The following is a 10,782-nucleotide window of genomic DNA, read 5'->3' as shown; positions in this document are numbered from 1 at the left end:
AACCAGAGTTAGGTCGGCCACAGCATGGATGTCTATGAAATCATGATTAATGGTAGAGCAGTCTTTGGCACCAGTTTCTTCGTAGCTGGGCTCACAAAAGGGCAACCCAGTACACTCCACTATATCAGGCTCATGGGATGAAAAAGCACAGTCACTCACCTCCGTTATAAGAGGAGTCTGGGACAAAACTAGGACGGGTGCTGACTGGACAGCTGCTGCCCCCACCTGGGAATCAGATGCGGGTATAAGGTCGAGCAGTGCCACAGCCGCCTTGGAAGTGCACCCAGAGTCCTGAACATGCAATTCAAGGGGTGCTAGCAGAGGGGCAACAACAAAATTAGATCTTAACTCTTCAGAGACTTCAGGACAGTTCAAACAGTCTTTAGTTGCTCCTTGAGGAAAGCTAGACAGTCTCTCTTCAGACTTAGAAAATGGTTTAAGCAAAGTTTCAAACCTGGCATGAGGTGGCTTGGTAATTGTTAAATTGTCTGAGGTAACAGGATTTAATTATTGATCACACACACACAACTAGCACTGCTCGCTGATGATTTCAACACATTAAATCAAAAGTCATATGATACAGAATACTTTGAGTCTGAACCTTTACTCCCAGCATCTTTCATTATTTCAGAAATACCCACCGACTGCAGGTTCACTGTGTGAGACTTAACGTCCTCATCACTAGTTAACTCAGAAAAACCCTTTGATTTGGTAGGAAGACACAGTACAGAAGTACAACGGTTGGTGGCTGCAAATAATGGTGGGTTAGTTATCACAGTGTTGCACGTTACAGACAACCCGTCCTGTACTGCGCTAAAAACCCCTGTAGAGCTGGGTGCTAGGTTAGTGTCGGCGGATACAGACACATTTTCATCAACGGCAACATTAGAACTGTTGATCGTAGTACCAGGTTCAGACATTGTCGGCTCAAAGCTTGCTGCACCAGGGTTAAACAACTCTGGAACAAGACAGTTATTGTTTGCATCAGTACAACATTCAGGTTCAGAAGTCATGATGCCGAGGGCACAGTCATCTTTATTGCTGTTAGGATTGTTAACCGGTTCATGGATACTGTAACCTGCCGAATCAGCCAGGTCACAGTCAGACAAGAAAATTTTATTCACAGCAGCCCCTGAAACACTCTCCTTTGACTTGAGATCTTTGGCTATGGGGCTAGATACAACGTCAGAAACTGAGTCAGTGGTACTCACGACTGGATGGCTGATGGAAGTTAAAGCCTCAGATGGCATTAACTGAGGGACCTCCTTAGGCTGAGGCTCAGAGTGCCGGCGGCGAGAGTGCCGCTTCTTTCTATCCGTGGAAGCGGGCGGGGTGAGGGGTGGAAGTCCCTGGCAGCTCCGGGGACCCCCGAGAGCCAGTCGAGTTCCCCGGAAAGAGCGCTCGTCATAATCAGGGGCGAGCCACGGCTCCCTCCCGAACTCTTCCTCTAGCTGCGCACAGGCGGCGCGCTGCTGCGCCTCGAGATCGACATCCAGGAACCCCACAGCGTCCTTGTGATGCTCCGTGGAGGGCGAGACAGGACGTAGCGGTGCGCGACAGCGGCGTGAACGCCGCTTCTTCTTTGAAGCGGCTGTGGACAAAACTTGACTTTCCATGGCGACCGGCTCCTCGTCCTCCAACCACATCTGTGCTAGAAAGGCAGCAGGAGGCGAGTAGTCCGATCGAGGCGGCGAGGGTGGGCGGCAGGTGCGAGGCGGGGCGGTTGGCGAGAGCTCCTCCTTGGGGATGAGCCAGGGCTTCCAACGGAGCTCGTCCTCGCAATACGCCCGTAATACCTGCTGCCGCTCCTCCTCACCGAAGTCAATAGCAGCTGGCATCTCCTTGAGCCGCGTAGTGCAGTCAGGCGGTGGCGAGGATGCGGAAGCCGATGGAGCGTGAGCCGAGGGTGTGTCGGCAGTGAGCCTCACCGTACCGACTCTGACTGCTTCTGGCTCACGAGGCAGCGGGGAAACGGAGCTACAGCATGGCTCTGGCAACGGCTCACGCACACAGGACAGCTGCTGTTGTGGGCGGAGTTGGAGAGTGGAGACAAGAAAGTCAATGTTTAGGGGATGCAGTGCCTCCCATAACCAGGGGAATAGGGACACGCATACCCCTACTTGGCGGACTAACTCTTCCCGTTCCTCCTCTCTGGAACACTGCAGCCACTTGCCGCATAGCGACTACACTGTCCCAATGATCTCCTGCTCTTGTGTCGCTGGGTCCGGCATGGTCGCGTCGTACTGTCATGATCTGAGGGGACAGACCGTGCGGTGGGGTGTGTGGTGGACCCAGGTGCGAACACAAGAGAGTAGACCGGAGTAAACTTAAACTGAAAGCGAGCCTTTATTGTGGCTGATGACAGGTCTCAACACAAAGCAGAAACACCGTAACTAAACTGAACCTAAACTAAACTGGGAAACAGATACTGATAAACTAAGGAGACTCAGAAAACCATGACGATGATTGTACAGACTGGCAGTGAGGACATGGAGGGTGGGAACACAGACGACGCGACACAGACTGTATGAAACACAGAGACTAAATACACATGAGGGATGATCAGGGGAAGTGGCCACACATGGGAGCACAGCTGACACACATGAACCTAACGACAGGACAGGAAAAGTGAAACTAAATACACTGACATTGAATACAGACTTTCAAAGTAAAACAGGAAACATGGAGATTAGACATGACATGAACTAAACATAACCACGCAGACATGACGCATGAACCAGGGAGACTTAGTACAGGGGGAGATGACATAAACAACTAAGGAACAAGGACTAAACAGCAATCTCAAAATAAACTAGATGAGCTAAACTAGGGCACAAATGAATACAAAAGATACATAAAACTCAAACACTGGGTCGCTCGACCCAGGACCATGACACCGGATGCTGCTATCTCAAACGGGCCTCTCCAGTCCTGTTCAGGAAACTCAAAAAGAGTCTTAACTGCCTCCTCCATGCGTTCATTATAATGATCCCGAAGGATTATGATGGTTGTATGAGCCCAGTTCTTAGCATTGCCCTCAATTAGAGTCTGCACTTCTCTATTGGGGATAGCTGGCTTAATCACAGTCATTAGATTGTGAGCTATCTTGTTCAGAGAGGGAGGAGGAATGTCCCCCGAAACATCTTTTAAATGGTGCACTGTCTTAATGAGTTTATGAATGATGCGAACCTTTGCTGAGAAGTCAGGATCATCTGACTGTATTTTCTTCTGTGGAGGTTCGGCCCGGTCCGTTCGCAGTGGCGTGTCCAGTGGGGTGGCCTGGGGGGGCACAGGCCACCCCCCCAACCAGACTGGCCACCCCAGGTGCCACCCCAAAGGTAAAACAATAAAATTCAATCAAATATCAAATGTACGATTATGTTTTCACGGTGAAGCTCAGATATCCGAGTGTAAGTGAATGCAGCATCGGCTTCTGCGCTATGTGCATCAAGTTAGCAAAGGTAGGAGAGCCAAGCACGAAAGACGGCACTGCAGGAAACAATTTTTCGGTGAAAGAAAATGAGGACAGAATAAATGTCCCGGTAAGTAATATTACGTTTGTTGAGTTTAGTAAACTTCGGTGAAATTAGAATACCAAAGAAAAAATAACACTTAAAGAATTATTGCAGCCTTCGAATATTTCAGACAGTATGCTACTGAGGGGAGCTAACATAAGAGTTATGAGTTATAAGATGTAATCTAAGTCGTAACATTGCTGTATGGAGCTGCAGATTTCGTTGCAGGTTAACATAGCTGGACTGGCCATCGGGCATACCGGGCATATGCCCGGTGACTTATTTTTTATTTTTTTTGTAATGGCATGAACAATGAGAGGTGGTGGATTGGCCAGATGCAGGTCGATGTGTAAAAATAACTCAGTTGTTTGGTGGTGGCTATGGCGGGGCTTCCACAGAGGCCAGCAGGTGGATGAGGGAAGGGGAGGCAGGAGGAGAGCCCCGAGGCAGCCTCCAGTCCGAGTAGGGTTGCCAACCGTCCCTTAAAAACCAGAATCGTCCCGTATTTCGAAACAAAAGTACACGTCCCGTATTGAGCTAATAAGGGACGCACTTTGTCCCGTAATACAGTGATAATCAAAACTAGTCTATAAATGTTAATGGAATTAACACTTTGTTGGAAAACATAATTCCCAGCCCTTCTCCTGCTTTGTGACCAATGAGCTGACAGCACACTTATGACAATTCGAGTATGACAATTCAGATTACCGCTCATCTCATTGGTCGAGGAAAGGTCGCTTACGGAGAAAATACCGGAAGACAACAGATGACCACAACAAGAAGCATGGCCAACAGGGAAACAAATGCCGACACTGCGGTGCAAGTCTCGGACGACCGTAAACCTAAAGCTGGGCAGACACTGTGCGATTTTCAAACTGCACGATTGACTCGCAGGGGTTATAAGTTGGTAGGTCATGATGCAGGGTCTCACACTATACCGCCTGATACTCTGATGCGACCTGAGTGCGCACACTGTGCCTCCATAAAATGAAGGTTATAACAGAAAATCTGTCGCTCGCTCTCTCTCTGTCTTTCACTCAAACAGACACACACACCACCATCAACTTTGCTAAATTGCTTATGAAAAACATGATCAGGCAGCTGTGATTAAGCAGCAATGTAAATCCAACTATTTTCACGGTTGTTGTGGTCGTGATAATTTTGTGATGCCACATCGAAAAGGCTCGGATGAGCTTTCCAAAGTTCTACAAGTTGTGCCTCCATCGCTTGTGTCCAGATCACATGCTGCACAGCCGTGCTGCTCCATCTTTTTCACCGACGTTGACGTGTTTGCACGTGAGCAGTGTGAGCGGCTGTGGTGACACCCTCACGAGCGATTGATGATCGGGAGCTGCTCGAGGTGTTAATCGCTTCTCGTTACCCCACGTATACTACACGATGCACGATGAAGGCCAAAATCGGGCCGATCACCAAATCGGTCGCATGACTCAAAAATCGTCTCAAAATGGGCCAAAATTCGCACCGTGTGAGCCCAGCATTAGAGCAGCAATGTTTGTTCCCCTCAGAGAAAGAAAAAAAAGGCTGCAAAAGTACAGGGAGGAATGGGAAAAGGAAAACACCTGGCTGGAAAAGTGCACGATAACACCTATACAGCGCACTGCACTGTGTGCCGGCGCACTTTTTCCATAGGCATGCTTCTAGTGGTGGGCACATGAAGAACATGAGGGGCGTGAAAGCTCGGGGAACCCTTAACCAATTTCTTGTCCACCAGGCCACGGCAGAAGCAGATATGGTATGTAAACACTGGTTTGTTGTTTTTAAACCCTCTGGTTAAGGTTAATATGGGCATGTGCAGTGAATATCAGCGCTATGTGACCAGAAGTGTGATAATATAATTTATTTTGTGTAATAAACAACTGCAAGGATAGATGATTACAACAAATAGATGACTAATACATAAAAGTAATACATAGATGAATAATGATGATGAGTTATGATGCGTAATCATGGGAACAAGCGGGTTTACAAACAGGAGCAGCTGATTAGCATTAGAAAAGCTGAAATAATACCTCAACTGAAGCCAATTGTACTAAATGCACTATATGTGCACAGTTACAAGAATATTTTTCTTTCTATTGTTTTCTATTATTTTAAGTTAAGCAGGACAGTTCTTTTAAAGAAAGATTTACTTATATTCTCAAAAGTTAAGTATGACAGGCTTCTGTTTAAGAAAGAGACCTGTTTTACTGTGTTAATGTTGTCATTTTGAGCTAAAAATAAATGGCTAAATGATCATTTGTTTCCCATATGGTCATATCACAAAGAATATGAATCTGCTTAAATCAAATTCAAGTCAAATGGTTAAAAAATAATTTCACACACAAAAAAAAGAGCTACCACACTGGGAAGGGTGAAGACAACTGGGTTGCCCGGCCCTGGCCACGAGGTGTCCCTTATTTATTTTTCAGGGAGTTGGCAACCCTAAGTCCGAGTGTCAGGTGAACTGAGCTTCAGGTAAGAAGTTATGACCTGCAGTCTATCTGGGTCAGATATAAACCAAGTTTAGGTGGAGTTTATTTTCGTTGTGCTGACTTTTTACAGTCAGTTACAATAACTCGTACTGCGTACTAGCCAGCATGATGGAGTTTCTACAGCTGGGTGGGTGCTATGATGTTACTGATAGTAAGCTTTATTTTATTCATAAGGTTAGTTAGTAGAGTTGCCAACGGCTCCTTAAAAAAATGGAACAGTCCCTCATTCAGAGAAAATATTACACGTTTCGTATTGAGCTGAGAAGAGACGCAGTTTGTCCCGTACTTTCGCTATAATGAAAAAAAGACACAAAGCTGGAGTTATTCTGTCGTAACGCTGCACAGCTGCCTCTTCTTCTCTCATTCTCTCCCCCTGCCTCTCCTGTTGCTACTTCAATCATAAAACTGATCAATGATCAGCTGATCCGCTTTTCTCTGTTGTTTATTTATCGCCCACGTTGCGCCAGAAAGAGGAAACCAGCAGATGTCCTTACTGAATCCTCGGAGCTGAACAGGTGATGGAGAAACAGGTTTACCTTTTAGGTCACATGAATGAGTTGAAGGGAAGTTATGAACTGTTTCTGAGAGACAAATAACACCAGGATCCTTTTCTAAGTAGCTGACAGCTGGTAACTGTGCAGGGGCGGGTCTAGGAAAGTGTTGCCAGGGGGCCAGGTAGGGCATTAACAGGGAGAGGGGGGGCACAAAGAAATACTTTTCTTTCTTATTCTCATTTAAAATATCTAGCTTTTATTAAATAAGTATCTAAATCTTACAACCAAAGTTTTTATCTGACGTAAAATGTATAGAAATCATACATATACCAACAAGACAGTGTACATCACTGTCACAGCAGCATCTGTTTTCATTCAAAGTCTTTATGGCTTTAATACCTGGTGGGCCGGTCTCTAGTCAAAATGCCAGATTTTCTGTCCCAGTCCAGCCCTGCAGGTTAATACTGGCAGTGTCACCGTGCCAGCTGACTGTATTTCATCATCAACCAGTGTTGTTCTTTATCAATATTACCAAAGTTTACCATAAGGCAGCATAGAAAGTATTTACTTGCTTTCAGGTTTTATTCAAATGTTAGTCTTTTCAGTTGTTTCCCCACTTTTTTCCTGTTTCAAAATCAAACACCAGTTTGTGAGAAGATTCTTCTTTTTTTATTAGGCAGATAAAGTTTTACATTGGCATTGGCTAATTTGTCAATTGTTTGTTACAGATGTTCGTATTTTAATATTAAAAAATGTTTTTGCCCAAAACATAGGTGCACTATATGTCAGTAAAAATACTATGCAAATATTGCTGTCCTTGAATGCTGAGTAAACACTGACAAAGCACTGATTGCATCTCTTGTACTTTATCAACGCAGTATCTAAAAACTTTGCACCGTAGTGGTTAAAATCTCATTCTAATAAGAGTTAAAAGCGCATTCGGTTATTAGGTTTACAGGGTTATTGAATTATGGTTAACGGTTGGTAGAATTTTTTTTAAACATTATCTGCCAATTACATCTGCCACCCTTCTCCAAATCTGTGCCCCTACCTGGCCCCCCCAACAAAAATTTTCTAGACACGCCACTGCTTTTAGCAAAAGGCCGTCTTTAACAGTGAGCGTGTTAGGCCAGTAATTTCTCAGTAAAGGCTCTTGTTTTGCATGTTCTGGCCAGCCTTGGGTGCACATGTCCATGACGCAGGCACACACACTGTCCCTTTTCATTTCTTCCTTCAGTGTTTGCATATATGATAAGCTGTTTGCTACAATACCGTCTACATATGTCTGTGCTTTCCATCTGACATGTTCACTGTTTTTTTCAGAGGCGAGCGGGACAAAGTATCTGCTGTCCAGAGTGATTTTCCTGGGGCGTACGGCACACTGTACGAGTCTCATGAGTCTCGTACAGTGTCTCGTACAGCATGAGTCTCATTCTGAATTGCTTGATCCTGGGTGGCAAGAGATCCAGAGCTTGTCCTCCCAGTAAGGAAACGAGAGGTTTGTGGTCAGTTTTGAGACAGAAATGTTTTCCAATCAGAAAATCACGAAATCGCTCACACGCCCATGTAGACGCCAGTGCCTCTTTTTCCACTTGTGCTTTTTGTTGTTCAGTAGGAGAAAGTGACCTCGGGTCGCCATCTTTCTTCTCACAGCTACAAAAGAACACCAACGAGACCATAGGATGAAGCATCAGCTGATACTTTAATGTCTCCGTTGGGGTCATACATTGCAAGTAGGGGTGGGTTTTGATTATCTATTTATCGATTAAAATCGATTCTAGCTTGGATAACATGATATCGATTCATTAAAATCCTGAATCGATTTAAAAATTTTAAAATTTATTTTGTCCTCAGGTTAAACCTCACAAAATTTCAACAACCACCAAACAGCTAAAACAGTAATTGAGAGCAGGAACACGGATTCTGCACTAAGACGTAAACACAAAGCGCGGCCCGCCGATGCATCAGAATCAGTGAGCTGAGCTTTCTCACCCGACGGCACGGACAGCTCGCTGATTCTGATCTGTCGGCGGCTCTGCGCTTTGTGTTTACGTCCTCTTTGCGCTGATTCTGAAGCTGCAGGTTTTATCTCTCTCCAATATTGACTGAACCAGCAGCAAAAGAAGATCCAAACTACGCTTCACATTTCGCTTCAGATAAACATCGTCATGAATTCACTCTGACTTTTCCTGTTTTGCTTCCACCAGGATAAAATCACACTTCATGCACAGCTCTCTCTCTCTCTCTCTCTCTCTGTACTTCAACAACAGTTTCCCGTCTAAAAATCTGTTTTCTGCATTATTCGCTTGCTTGTTACGCACAAGTCTACCGTTGTTTACAGCGCTGTGGGCCGCTGTGTTTTCCTTTTACTTACTTCCAACAAGAAAGCCTCATTTCTGCTGCTCAATAGGCTTCTGAACAAATTTAAACTTTTTAAAATTATGCAAAATTGCAAAACGCTTGGTTGTGTCTCTAATCAAACCTCTGTAACTTTGCTCTGCTTCACTTCAGCAGCATCAGAAAATGTTCATATGGTGATTCTTCCTTTTTGATCTACTGCAGAATATTTTTAAGGTTATCTGCTATAAAATCCCAGGCCAGGAAAATCTCCTTCATGTTTTTCTGTGTTTTATCCTCAGTTACTTTGACACAAAGGCCTCTGCTGTGATGCTTACACCTTGGATAAAGTCTCGCAGGTGTCAGCTTTCTTTTTATAGACAAAAAAATATAGAAATGTACTGATGCGTGATCAGAATTATAATATTTCTGACTGTCTGAGGCAAAATTTCCCCGATTCAATTCAAATCGGAATAGAATCGAATAGAATCGAATCAAATCGTGGATCGACTCGATTCGGGACCTTGTGAATCGGAATCAAATCGATTCTAGAGATCAGTGACGATACCCAGCCCTAAGCACTGGAGGTGAGGTCAGGGCATCTGTTAATGTTTTAAAAGCTCTCGCTTGGTCCGTTCCCCAATACCATGGATTATATTTGGAAAGAATATCTTGCAGGGCTTTGTCTTTTTCAGCTAAATGGGGGAAGAACTTGCCCACTTGATTCACCATGCCCAGAAAAATGCGCAACTCTGACACATTAGTTGGCTCCGCCATTTCTGTCGCATTTTTCAACATTCAGCATTATGCCTGCTTTTTCCAATCTTTGCAGTGTAGCATGGAGACGGGAATCGTGCTCCTGATGGTTATGTCCCCACACCAACACATCAACAATGTGACACACCACTCTTTTGAGACCCTCAATGACCCTCAAAAGTGTTCGGGCGCTGAGTTGATCCCGAATGGTAGGCGAGTAAAATGGAACCGCCCAAAGGGTGTGATGAAGGTGGTGACTTTGGCAGACTCATCGGACAGGGGAATCTGCCAGGAGCCCATGTCAGCGTCCAGTTTGCTAAACACTTTGGCTCCTGCGAGCATTCCAAGATTTGTTCAACCGATGGCAGCACATATTTCTCCCTGCACACATACTCATTTAGTCCAGTAAAGTCTACACAAAGTCTCAGCCTAGGGCTGTTTTTCTTTGGAACAACAACCATGCCGGCACACCAATCCGTTGGTTCCTCAACTCGGTTAATGGCACCAAGTTCTTCCATTCGTAGGAGTTCCTCCTTTACCCTTCCCATTAGAGGCAGAGGAAGCCTTCTCGGAGTTTTGAGCGAGTACGGCACAGCGTTTGGTTTGAGTTTAATATGACAGACCCGCTGCACTTTCCCTAGACCATTGCAAAGTTTAGGGTAAGTAGTCTTCAGAGTATCCACTGAAACCACATCAACTCGCACCAGCAGGCTAAGAGCTGTAATGGCGGGCAGGCCTAGCAGTGGAGTGCTCAGGTTTCTTACAACATAGACCTTCTCTGTTGTTTGTTTTGCTCCGTAGTTGAGCTGTAGCTTTGTAAAACCTGCAACGTCCAGTGGTGTTTTTCCAGGGCCTAACAAAGGTCTTTCTGGCTGCTGGAGAACTGGTCTTTGTTCGTTAGCAAAGATCTTTGACAAGTCAGAGTCAGCTATTACAATCACATCTGCTCCAGTATGTTGGCTGACCACGCCTGGCCGTCACTGGAAACTGAGCCTAGGAAGAAACCTTGCTCCTCTTCCTCCTCAATACTTTGTACTGTCTTGCTTTGTCTGCAGACGTGCTGGTAGTGACCTTTTTTTATAAACGACATTTTACATCATTTGCTGGGCACTCAAGTTTCAGATGTGGAGAGTCTCCGCACTTGTAGCATTTGTTACTTTGTCTCTCGCTATATTGCTGTTGTGTTTT

Source organism: Simochromis diagramma, unplaced genomic scaffold (assembly GCF_900408965.1).
Source record: "Simochromis diagramma unplaced genomic scaffold, fSimDia1.1 OVJJ01000630.1, whole genome shotgun sequence".
Taxonomy (NCBI): Eukaryota; Metazoa; Chordata; class Actinopteri; order Cichliformes; family Cichlidae; genus Simochromis; species Simochromis diagramma.
Note: the sequence above shows the minus strand (reverse complement) of the source record.